Raw genomic sequence first — 14,049 nt, 5'->3', positions numbered from 1 at the left:
ACATTTGTTCCCCTGCAGCTCTCAGCTTCTTGTAAAATCTACTTGACACTCAGCTGCATCTCTGAATTTTGCAGCACAAGAAATCTAGAAAAATACAAAATTTAGGAGGGGGGCAAAAGACCAAAAAACAGGGACACATTTTAAACATTGCTTGTATAATGTTGGAAAGTTGTTAGAATAAAATGCTGTGTTGCCACCATACATTTCACTGCCAAGTATTAAATCCAGGACCCTGTGCAAAACAATCAGAGCAATATACCACTATGCCATATCATCTGTTTTATGAAAGGAAAGAAGACTGAAACTTAAATGGCTACCATTTAGTGAATTCAGTTCTCACTGTAGCTGTCAACATCTTAGCACAAAACACCTGAACAAAGCCAATAATGGGGGAATACAGCCCCCAAATATATTCAGTGCATTCAGTTATCACCATAGCTCTCATCCTTGGCACAAAAAACCTGAACAAAGGCAATAATGGGGGAATACAGTCCAAAAAATAGGTACAAGTATCCATTGAGGGCACCAGAGCAAACCCACACAAACACAGGGAGGACATGCAGACTCCACCCGAGCCAAGAATTAAACCAGATATCCTGTAGCTGTCAGGCAACAATGCTACCACTGCACTACTGGCTGTGCTAAGTAGCAAAAACACAGAAACCACATATTTTATGAAGAACAGAATAGAACAAATATGAGGCAAAAATCTGCACTTGTTTTACCAATGGTGGTGGGTAGGAAATTCAGGCTCTTGCCAGTTGAGCCCCAGGTACAGGGTTCAAGCCTTATTCTGTACCCACCACCATGTAGCAACTGGGCCATTTTAGACACACACACACACACACACACACACACACACACACACACACACACACACACACACACACTTCCGATTTTCTGTAGCAGCCTGCCTGATTCTGTTCTTTGCAAGCTAAGCCCTCTGTAGCAGCCCAATCCTGTCCTCTGCAAGCTAAGTCCTCCGTAGCAGCTCAATCACCTCTATAACTGTCCTCTGCAAGCTAAGTCCTCTGTAGCAGCCAGATCACCTCCATAACAGCCCACGCAGGCTCTTCTAGGTTTCCCCGCTAGACATGAGTAGGCTGGAGACTGCAGGCGATGCAGTCCGGTGTGCTTCCAGTCTGTGCGATCGCCACCGCACAGACCTCTGGGCTGGCAGAGAGGAGTTCCCTTCCTTCCCTATCCAGACTGCCTAACTGAGCACTCTGGAGTTCAGGAAGTAAGCACGCATGCGTGTGTGGAGTTCTGGACTGCCTAACACAGCAGTCAGGAACTCAGCACGCATGCGTGAGTTCTGAGACTCTCTTGAATTTTTATTTTTTTTCTACAGTGGGGGGACGCAATTATTTTTCTTTTTACAGGTGGGGGGGGGCTGCAGTCCTCCAGTCCTATAGCATGAGCTACCCCTGGATATAGCACTGAAAATGCTGGGTATTGCATCTGAGGAAATTAAGTCTGATCTGATCTGTTGTTTTCTGCTTCCTACCACAATCACCTTCAATAGGATAAGATGGTAAGAAAAATGGATGGCTGAATAAATGTATGGAATAATATATGGATGAACTATTTGTCCAGCATACACAATTACGTTTCATGCACAGATTATCCTGCACTCTCGCTACTTTTATACAGCTCATAGATTTTAATGCCAAACCAAGGACTTTTCAATGTCTTTGAAAAGTATCTTATGTCCAGAGATATATTTCTCTGTTGTGTATGCTGATATACTTTTTCCTTAAGGAAAACTGAACTACATTTTCTAGTTTGTTAGATGTCTGCATCAAAAACTAGTGGATTTCATAATGGTTAGGAACTTCCTTTACTCTTTATTTCATGGAAAATAAGTTTTGGTATGAATGGATTAATTATTCACTGGACAGAAAGAGGTGGCTTTCTTATTATATCAATGTACAGCATGCAGGAAATGCTCAGCACATCGGCTGCATTTGTTTGGGTACACATTACTTATATGATACCTTGACTGTCACAAGGCTCACTCAAAAATATTCTAAAGCATTTTAGTGGTATTTAACAGTCTGACAATTTGATACTAATTCTAAGGTTTCTTGCAAACTCAGTGGAGGCTGTTGTTTGGTACCAGTCAATGTTATATGTTATGCCTTTACTTGCTTATCACTGCCCCTGCCTGGTGTATGCATTCAACAGGATTTAAACACTTGCTCAGTTGCATTCCATTTCATTTTTACTGCTTCCTTCCATTCCCAAGTCTTTCCTGACATCAAATGGGTTACTTGTTTTTCCTATTTTCTATTCATAAGAACCACAATGTAACTTTAAAATAAATAACCGTCAGTACCAAATATGTAAAGCTATGCTTCATCACAGCTGGCAACAAATGAGTTACTGTGAGCAAGTACCTCTAGACATGCACTATTATTACTCTTTATAGGTTCATACGAGGTTACTAGACTAGCAGCCCTAGAGCCCTAACAAGCCTAGCCATGTTAATTCCAAGTATCCCTATTTGTCTTTTTGGGTAGTTTGCAGAACAAAGTTATGAACAGAGCAGGTCTGTGATCAACATCGGCTACCAATGTCCATGAGGGACATGAGTGCACCACAAGGGCGAATTGATGGTGTCCCATCATCTAGATTGCGTTTGAATATGGTCAGTGAGGAGCTCTGTTTTACATGAATAGGAAGTCTATTCCAGAGACACGGCAGTCTCTGGGAGACATATGTGTCTCTTCAGCATGTCAAGTTAATGTCACAAGCTAGGTTGAGATCCCTAGAGCAAGTGACTTTTATGCCATTTGACTCATGAATGTGCAACATTTCCATCTGGGCAGGATTGGAGATTGCCCTTTAGGTAGGCACAAGCCAGATCTCATCAGCCTATAAGATACAGTGTAAAGTGACAGTGACAAGCCTGTCCACACAGGTCATGGTATGGAGTCCCTGTACTTTCTTAGTGTAAAACATCAGAGGTCTTGCCAGCTGCTGCAAGTGTCTGGTGAGGTACATGCAAAAAGGGTGCATTATACTTTATTAGTGGTTTGATGAGGGTCGAGTACAGTGGAGTTATAACATCCCTTGACCTGGATGCTATGACCTTGCTTATGAGGTGAGCTACATAGACAACTTTCCTTACCACTGTGGAAACTTGGTGGTCAAAGCTCAGATTGCTATCAACCTGTATTCCCGGGTCTCACTCCACTGGTTTGGAACTTAGGTGGGTGCTGTCAATAATGTAATTTGTAGGGAATGACATTTTGCCAAAGGGAGTAATAACGCATTTTTTGCATTTATTTATTTAGCATTTGTTTACTGGGAAAGTCTGACTTGGAACAAAGCCAATTTTCAGCTGTGGCCCAGGGAGAAATGCTCTAGATGCATGTCTTTATAACATGGGAGGAAACTGGACCACCTGGAGGAAACCCACATGAATGCAGGGAGACTCTGGACAGAAGGCACTCCAGTTGAGAATCGAATGGAAGAACTTCTTGCTGCAAGGTGACAATGCAACCACTGCACCACTGTGCCATCCAAGTGCCATGCACATTTAGTTTTAGACTATGGCTTTGGCAACAATCATTTGTTTGTGTTAGTCCTTCTTGTAATATGTTGACATCATTGGGGGACACAGTGATTGCTCACAGTTTGCAATCATCAGCAAACTTGGTGAGCCAAGGGCTGTCTACTTTGGCCTGGATGTCTGAGAAATAGATGCCAAACAGTAAGGTGCCCAGCATAGACCCCTGTAGTACTTCACTGGTGATGGGTCTACTAGTTGAGGTGGAGTCACCAGTTTTGACAGACTGTCTTCTGTCGGTGAGCCAGTTGGCTAACTATCTAGTAAAGTAAGGGTTAATCCCTATTTGGGAGAGTTTCTCAATGATGGCAGAGTGGGGAATTGTGTTGAAAGCCCTGGTAAGGTTGAGATAGGCTGTGTGCAGTCTTACCTTTGTCCATTGCTTTGGTGTCATTCTCAAAAAAGTCTACCAGGTTTAATAAGCATGATCTACCTTAATGAAGCCAAACTGGGTTGGGTCTAGCATTTGGAGGTCACCTATGACTTTGTTGATAAGGTCTATGATAATTCTTTCCATGGCCTTGCAGATGAGGCTAATTAGACTTATGGGTTTGTAGTTCCCACGGTCAGTTTATGGCCACCCTTTGTACAGGGGGATTACTGTTACTGTTCTCCGTTCTGCAGGAACATAGCCAAGGGAACACCAAGTGGTTCCATTAGGTGTTGTTTTAAATTTTTTAGTAAACAACCTAGGATATTTTCTGGTCACACACCCCCCCCCCCCCATTGAGACCATGTTTTTGTCTTTGGCAAGTACAGAGATAATCTGCTCTCTACAAGATACTAGGCTGAGGGCTGGTGTCAGGTATACTTTGGGATATGATAGGTGTGGATAAGGGGGGTGAAGTTTGTTGGACTAAATCTGTCAGCTAGCAGGTTGGCAATATCTTTTGGTGTAGTATGAGTGATCACATGTACAGCCATTTCAGTACATAACTGGGCATTCCCTTTTAGACTTCAGATGTAATTAAAGAATGTCTTATGATTATCCTTGGCTAGGGATGTGATTTTATTTTTGTAATTTGATTTAGAAGACTTTACAAGATATCTGATTGTCTTTTTTAGGCTTAAGAGGGAACTCTTCCTCTGCAAAGTGATATCCCTCTTGCCTTTGGACAACAGTTTCTTCTTCTTGTTATATAATCTGCTTATACTTGAAGTCCACCACGGTTCCTTGTTTTTAGAGAATGACCTTTTTTTGATCCGGTCAGATACAGAAGAGTTTATGTAGTCACTTAAGTGTTTGTGCAGGGCATTTGTGTACACTTCTGCATAGTGATCATTGATGTCTGTGACTGTGGGTGGTATGATGTTAATTATACCATCGCTTAGTAGGCTGTAGTTAGCTTTGGTAAAGTTTTTTATAATTTTTGTTCTTGTGAGTTGTCAGTTCCAGTAGTTACTTCAAACAAGACTGATTTATGGTGTGACCTAACCAGGAAAGGCCTCACGCATGGGGAAGTGCAGTGATCCTCACCCATGTTGGTTAGGGTTACCAACCATCTCACTTTGCAAGGGACAGTCTCTCTTTGGGCAGTTGTGTCCTGCAAAAAAAATGAAAAAATGGCAAATGTCCTGAGATTTTAGGACAAAATTATTTCCTATATTTTATGTAATAGTTGCATAAAACAGTTATTCTGTATCTGAAACACCTACATGTTATAAGAAACAGAATAAGCAACTAAAATCCTACAAGAATAAGATTTTATTTAGGCAACAAAGTGAAGTTCTGTCCTTTGTACTGGTCATATGTTTTGCCCTTGCAAAATCTGAAATTTGTACCAAAAATGTCCCACTTTGGGCATTTGAAAAGGTGGCGACCCTTGTTGGTGAGTATTATGTCCAGAACATTAGAGCCCCTAGTGGAGGTGCAGACTATCTGTTCTAGAGCATTTGTGTTGACAAAGTCCAGGAACCTATGGGCAAACATGTTTTTGCTCGTGTATGTCCCCTAGTCTATGGAAAGATAGTTGAACTCTCCTATGACTATGGTGTTGGGCTGTATGGTGTGGGATTCCAGTAAATCAAGGTAGGTGATGTGCTTGTCCTGGTTCATGGTGGGGGATCTATAGCTAGCAATGATGTGGTATGGTTTGTTCCCAATAGTTAATTGGATATGGAGAAGTTTGAGATATTCATGCTGTTTGACCAGTCTCAAAGTGTATTTGGTTTTAATGAAGATGGCTACACCTCCATCTTTGGTTACTTCATGTTCGTTTTGAGATCTGAATGTGTGGAAGGCATTGTAGCCTTGCATGGCCAGGGTGCTCTCAGTGTCCTTGAACCATGTCTCAGTAACTGCACAGACGTCAGCATCCTACAAGGTGAGGCATGCTTCAAGGGAGGCAGTTTCATGTTTAAACTCCTAGCATTAAGCAGCATGACTCTGAATTTGTTTCAATTAGATTTTGTTACGTTGGAAAATTTTTTGCTTTGACATTGCCTAAAAAAAGGCACTATGGGGGATGCAAGGGCCTATTTCTGTATCTGAAAGCCTGGGGGGGCGGGTTCAGACCATCTCTAGCAAAGCAGTGAGGTCTGTCTACCATATCCTCCCAGGCTGAAAGATACTGGATCCCCCTGGAATGACACCAGAAGCTGAGCCAAGTGTTGAAGTCAATCATTTTTTGTTTATATTGTGGCATCTTCCTGGGTGAGTGTAGGATATTGCTTAGGGCTAGGGACATACTTGTCTGGGGCACATAATCAGAAACTTCTGTCATGCCTCTTTTCATATAGTCCAGAGAGGTATTTCTCAAGTTATTCACTCCAACATAGACTGTAACAGAGTCATAACGGTACTTGTTGTTAAGTCACTTGAGTGTATGTGTGATTTATCAGATCTTGGCACCTGATAGGCAGCTGACCATGACCTTCTACTTGGCCAGTTTAGTGAGTGGGACATCTGTGTGTCTCACTGTTGAGTCACCTATGACCAAGACATTTGATGTGTTTTGCCATAGGTGCTTATTTCTTGAGCCATGAGTGTGTGTGTTGATATGTGGAGTAGTTTCTTTTTGCTTAGTGGTGAGTGTGGGTGGTGTGCATTTGGAATGTGTCTGTTCTTTTGGCAAGCTTTTAGTGAGCACCTCCGTGTATGTGGGTTTGTGTGTCATGACCATATTTTGTGTAAGAGGTGAGGTTTGCGTGAGAGGTGAAGCATGTATACTGACAACCTGTTTGATGTGTAGTTTGTTTTTACATGAGAGAACTGATTCCAGTTCCATAGTGTATTTGCGTCTAGACATAGTTTGTGAATTTTGCAAGTGTGGAAAAATTTGAAAGCCGTCTGTTGATAGTGATGCATACAATGCTCAAAGGCATAAACAAACTGAACTGGTTTCTTTGCTGTTGTAGTTCTTACAGTTCTCTACAAAGTTAACGAGAGCAAAGATTGTTAATTAAACAACAGTAATAAAACACAATAGTGATGACCTTGTTATATGTCACTATTAAGGGGGCAACAGGAAAGAAGCATAATATTATTATGGATACTCAGAGTAACAGTGGGAATCCAAACTGTGTTGTTTTAATGTGGTGCCAACAGCAAAAGTGTATTATCACAGTCATGTAGCACAGCATAAGGGATTTTACCTATGTCAGGCTAACATAATGATGACAGTAAAGTTAACTAATGCGATTACAGTCATTCAAGATGATAGCAGGAGCCCTAACTATGCAGAACTGGATATGTGACAGCACTGAAGATTCATAATATCATAAGTGTTAAATGATAAAAGTGGGAACCATAGCTATGTTACACGGGTGAGGTGATGAAATGAAGATGCATAAAAAGTGGGAATTAACAAAACTATGTTGCACTGGTGCAATGATGAAACTGAAGAGGCATAATATAAACATAACTATGCAGGACAACAGAGGGACTCTGTTTATATTGCACTGTAAATAGAATATGTCTTTTGTCCAACAGTTTATATGTGTGTCAGGAAAACTATAATACACTGAAAAAATGTTACTGTTCTTTCAAAAAGAAATGAAAAGGAGAGTGTCTGTATTAGAGATTTATCAGATTGAAAATGAATGTGAATAATTGTTTAAAAGGTGAAAGAAGTTCCATTTTACTTGCCTTTTAGTTAAATACTGTACATACATGTATATGTATTAAATGATGTATAACTGTGTATGCCACTGTGAAAATATACTTAAGTTTATAAGTGAAACTAAACCCTGATTTACAAATGTGTGCACTGTTGTAAAGTGTAAGGCTGCTTGGCAATGTCAAATTACATGATATTCATGCCTTACGTGGATACTGGCTTGTTGAAACTTTTCCTCTTCTCCCCTTGAAAACATAACTGTTGAAACAGGAAATATTGATAAACAATTCAAACTGAAGCCACAGGAAGTCCCATTTGGAAACTTATAAGCTGAGATTCTGACTATTAATATAGGGAGGTAAAGAGTTAAGGGATTTACTTGAATTTGTCTGCTGAAGCAAACAGTTGAAGACAGAATTCAAGATGTATTGTACTGCCAGTAAGGACTCTGAAAATTATTATGCTCATAGAAAATCTAGATAGTAAGGGATTATCTTCTAGATATTATTTTTTTTCTCAACATGTTTTTTTTTAATATGTTATTACCAATTCCCTGAGCAAGTTACATATTGTTTACATATTTATCTGGAAAGAAAAGGGCTTTAACTTAATTATTTCAAGTAAAGAAATTTGTTATTTAACAATAAATGTTTGTGGCTATTTTACTAAATAGCTTAAGTGGCCTATATTATTTGAGCAAATGGTTAATTGAGGAAATTTCTATGTGTCAAACTGAATTAAGCAAATGCTCAATTAAGCAAACGCTTGGTTGAGCAAATTTTTCCCAGGGAAAGTACGTGATTGGCCATCATCAGGTATTTGCCCTTTTCCACACTGTAGTGCAATCTTTGAGTTGGTATATTTAGTTAGGGGGGTGTGGGGGCACAGTCCTCAAGCATGGGGGGTGAGGGGAAACGCCCCTCACTTTGCAGAGTTCTAACTGTACTTTTGTTTGTTCTGATCAGTGGGCAAGCAGCTGTTTTTTTTCCCCCAGGAAACATTTCATTTAACCGAGCATTCACTTAACTGAACTTTCACTTAATTCAGTTTGACAAATAGTGAGTCACTCAATTAAGTGTTTGCTCAAATGATATACACCCTGCTTAAGGGTACACAAGTTTTTACTAATATATCTTCCAATGTGTGGTATCTGCTCATTAAATGGTAACTCTAAGAGTTAGTTGTTACCATTTAAATATTTAAAGGGTCTGTATATATATATATATATATATATATATATATATATATATATATATATATATATATATTTGCATTATTTGCACTGCACTTAAATTCATCTAGCTAATCCTGCTAAATTTCTCTTGTTTTGATATGGGTCATTACTTTTTACTGAAATACACTGACATTCCTGCTTTTTTAAAACAGGCATCATAAAGCTGTTCTGATTTGTTGTTTCTTGAAGCATTACAAGAGCTGTTTTGAATATTTGATATTCCCAAATTAATACAGAGTTCTCCTTACTGTTCTCCACACTAATACACTTAAGTGCAAGTCCCACTGATTTTTATAAGCATAGCAATCTTCTGCTCCTGGCTCTGCCAGCTCCATCTGCCCTCACTTTGCTCAGGCTCTCTCTGCTCCTCCACCCTACCCCCATTTCCAACCACCCCCACCTTATATATACTCTTACGCACCACACCCCTTCCTCCTATCCAACCAATCACCCTCTCTAACTAATCTTACACCTGCTTCACTCCTATAACCACTCCCACCTATCTCTCCTCCCTTACATTCTCACTACTCCCCTTCCCCTCATCACCAACTCCTACTTTTCATTTCTAGTCACACCCTGTCTGCTTCCTCTGCTTTCACTACTCTTATTCACTGCATTTTTGACTCATCTACCACTCTTCCCTCTCCCTACCTACTCTCCAGTCACGTGGCCTCTGTATCTCTTCACCACGTTTCTCTTCTTCCTCTCTCTAACAACCTCTTACCATTCATCAATCTACTATCAATCTCCCTCACCTACACTCCCTATACTCCTAACAGTCATACTATCTCCTACTCACAATTAATCTCACCATCTCTCTTCCCTATTTCACCATCTGACCTCTTCAAAGTTCCTACTTGTTCTAACTCATCTTTCTCCTCTGGTCAGAAGCCTATATTTCCTACTACCCTGAACGTACTGTCTTACCTTCTCACTTTCTTCAACACTTTTCTTTTGGATGGAGACATCCACCCTAACCCAGGGCCTCCCACCTCTTCCTTGCACAATATCACTACTCATACTCATTCACCTCACTTACACTTTCCTACCAGTAATTTTACCTTCCAAAGCTCTAACAATCTTCTCTCTAACTATTCAAAGTATTGTAAATAAAGTAACATACCTACACTCCTGGATCTCTAACACATCTCCTCATATTCTTGCCCTATCAGAAACTTGGCTGAAACCTCACATCCTCAACACAGAAGTCATACCTCCAGGTTATAAAATCTTTCTCTCAGAACCAATAAACAGGGAAGAGGGGTTGCTATTCCCTACTCTGAGCTATTTAACCTGTCCATCTCTGTTCCCTGCTTCTCACCTACTGAAATAGTAATCATAAATTGTCACCTCAACTCTCACAAAAAAATTGCCATAGTCTCTATATACATCCCCCCTGGTGATAATATTCTCATCCCAGAGAACTTCCTGACCCCCTAACCAAAATATTGGAAAAGTGCATCCATGTTCAACTACTCAAACACCTTCTCATTAACAATCTCCAGACTCCTATCCAACATGGCTTTAGGCCCCACCATAGCACTTCTACTGCATTACTGTCATTTGCCTAAATAATAGCTGTAGCCCGTGACAATGACCTCCTTGTCTCCAGTCTTTTCCTCAATCTTTCAAACACCTTTGATATACTGTCTCTCATTTTAAACTTCTAACTAAACTGTCCGACCTACATTTCTCTACCTCCTCCATCAACTGGTTCTCTAGCTATCTCTCTGGCAGGCAGAAATCTGTCCATTGGCAAACTGTCCTCTCTCCAGTCCTCCTTGTTAATACTGGAGTTCCCCAAGGATCAATTCTGGGCCCCCTCCTGTTCAGTATATTCATTAATAAACTTCACTCTGCTACTAACCTCTCTACATTTCTACAGTAAGCTGATGACTCCACCACCATTACCTCTGCCCACAACATCCTGATCTACTAGCTCTCACTCAACAAGCCTTTTCCTCTGTTGAAACCCGAGTCTCTGAAAACCAACTCATATTAAATCTAAAAAATAAAACCAAACTCCTCCTCTTCCTCCCTAAAACTCTTGTCCGCAGGACAAAGCCTCTTTCTCTATATCCTCTCTCAACAACACCATTATTAAACCTGAACCCCATACTAAATTTCTTAGTGTTATCATTCATGAATTAAAATTTGATATTCATATTCAACAAAGTATAAAAAAGGCTCAACAAAAACTCGGACTTCTCTTTTGTAATCAAAAATTTTTGTCACCCTCCTCCAAACCATCCCTCGCTCAGGGCCTACTCCTACCCTGCCTTATTTATGCTGCCCCTGTCCTTACTCATGTTTAAACATCTCTTATCACTAAACTAAGCAAACATATACCAAATTTGCCAGATTTGCCGCCAACCTTCCTTACAAATCTCACCACTGTCTTGCCCTTTAGTCACTACAACTTGCCAGAATTCTCCAAACAGCTACTTATACCCCAGCTACATATTGCACACTCTATCCTATATGAGCCCTCATCCTGTCCCTCCATCTCCAATTTAGTCTCCTTCTATGACCCCCTCATCACCTCTGTACTGCCACTAAACAACTCCTTCAGTTATACGAACCCAACAAAAACATTGGTAAGACCCTTTACAAATACTCTGTAGCCCATGTTTGGAACTCGCTCCCTCTCAACATAAGAAGCATTCAGCATACATACCTGTTTAAGAAAGAACTTAACCTTTTTCTCCTGAAGACTTGGTCATGCCCTTGTCAACCCCCCATTTGAACTAGTCTCCTCTCGTCTCATCATATCTGCTTTTCCCTATCAACTCTTTGTCCTCCTTGTACTTGTTCTAGCAAACTGTATTCACACTGCACTCCTTAGTGTAATATTCTCTAACCTTTTAATTGTTATTTGGCCTTTGCTATATACTGTTGTTCTCAAATTTTGGAAATTGCACTTGTTAACTGCTATTTTAAATATGCATTGTACTGCTGTGCACAACGTTTTGATGTGTACTATATTTCTGTGACCCTACTTTAATATTTTGTAAATATAATTACTTGTATTATTTCTGGAGCTTTTTTCCTCATGTCTTCACTGAAAATGGGCCCCTGGCTCAGTTGGACTGACCTGGTTACAAATGTCAATAAATAAATAAATAAATAAATTAATTAATTAATAAATAAATTATTGTTGTATTTCTTTTGCATTATTTTCATTTCATTTAAATGCATTTATCTAACTCATGCTGGATATATGCTGATTTGACTGCTTTTTTTCCACTTGGTGCATTGTTTGTATTATTTATTGTAAGCTTAGTTTAGTTCTGGTGTGGGTGATATTTGTGGTTTGTGTAGTGAGAGTACATTGATTACTGTTTTTTATTAAACTTTACTTTTTACTGTCTATACTGAGATCAGCTGTGCTCAGTTATGCTGAGCTCTATGCTGGGGTATTTGTAGCTGGATAGTGGTTTGTGTACAAAAAGTGAAGTTTTCTCACTAGTCGTCAGTGTAAAAAATCAAACTCCCTTCCTTCCTATATTGGGTGACTTGTACTAGGCATCTCTTAGCTTTAATGGTTTGCACTGATCTATGCTACTTGTTGCATGTCTCTGGATTGCTGTCTGCTATTGAATTAGCTGGATTATGTAGTCTTCCTCCTTCCCTCTTCCCCACACCTTCTTCCCCACAGCATTCTATAAACAATAGCACTGGCTTACATGGAGAGACAGAAGTCTAACTTCCTTTCCATTGTCAGCCTTCTAACACATCCAAAGGTAGTATGATAACTGCCACATGCTGTCTGAAAATGAATTCTTGCTCAACCAAGTTACCGCCATCTGTAACGAGTGCAAACACATGCAGAAGGACTGGCTGAAACTTGCTATGCATGCTTCCTTCAGGGATAAGACTCTGACCTTGAGTATTATCTTCTTCTCACCAAGAATGAGGCCTATATCTAATGAATATCACATCCTAACCAACAAATCAAGTCATGACAATATCCGTCTGGCCCTTCTCAGTGCTAGAAGTCTTAATAGTAAACTATCTGATTAGAAGGCACTTCTGCATCTGGAATGAGTCTGTGTTTGTGTAGTGGCTGAGGCATGGTTCAAATGTAATGAGAGTACTCCTTTTGTGCATGAGTTCTGTGCCTGTCATCCAGGCCCTTGGGTAATGGTAGAAGTGCCTCAGTTTTCATCAGGGATTTCACCCATTCTAAACCGATACAAAATTACTCCTCCAATGAAGTCATTGAACTCTAACTTATACTAGGTAAGTCAGACTTTCAACTTACAGCTTGTTAGTGATCCCCTTCCATGGCCGGAGAGGATCATGATGAGTTCCTGCCATTCCTATACAAACCTCCCTTTTAAAGATGGATCACTAATCTTTGGTAACTTCAACTACTTCTCCATATAGTGGAGCACTTGTAATTATTAAGATGAGTATTCACAATATTTCTTAGATTGGGTGAAAGAGAATAGCTTGGATCAAACTATCCATGAACTTGCCTGTTGCGGTAATACCTTGGACCTAGTTGCCACAGACTTGGCTCTGGCCTGTTCCATACTCAAGTTTTGTCCATCAGTTTTTCAGTCTGATGAACTGGTTGCTTTTACACACAGAACATCCTCCCCCCTGGTTACCAACTCTACCTTTTTTTGAGAATTTCAAAAAGCTAAACCTTTACTACTGTACAACAAAACCACAAAGTTAGCAAAATTCCACCACCAGCAAGACAGTCCAGGAATGAAAAATTCAGGCCAAGAAGAGTTCCAAGTAGTTTAATAAAACACAGCAAAATTGCAAGATTGAGTGCTTTCGTATAAAAATATACTTCATCAGAATCTGTTACAAAAGCACAAACAACAAGTTTAAATACGCCTCCCAATAATCCCATGACAGTTTGCATCATCAATGCACTCACTTGTAAAAAAAAGCATGCCTTAAAGCAACAACATTACAGGTTAAGACTTAAAAATATTATGTTATCTACTAGTTTGCAAATATAAAATGAAAATAAAAATAATCCTTGCCCGACAAAAAAGTTTTGTTTTATATGTGTGTGTATATATATATATATATATATATATATATATATATATATATATATATATATATATATATATAGTCTGTTGAAATGCACAGAACAGCACCTGGCTACACAGTGTAAGATTTAAGTTTTTAAACACAAGGTATAGACACCCCTTCAT

Source organism: Protopterus annectens, chromosome 2.part0, assembly GCF_019279795.1.
Source record: "Protopterus annectens isolate FY-2018-M chromosome 2.part0, PAN1.0, whole genome shotgun sequence".
In the NCBI taxonomy this organism is placed as follows: Eukaryota; Metazoa; Chordata; order Ceratodontiformes; family Protopteridae; genus Protopterus; species Protopterus annectens.
The sequence above is the reverse complement of the archived record's forward strand: the minus strand, read 5'-3'. Positions refer to the sequence as shown.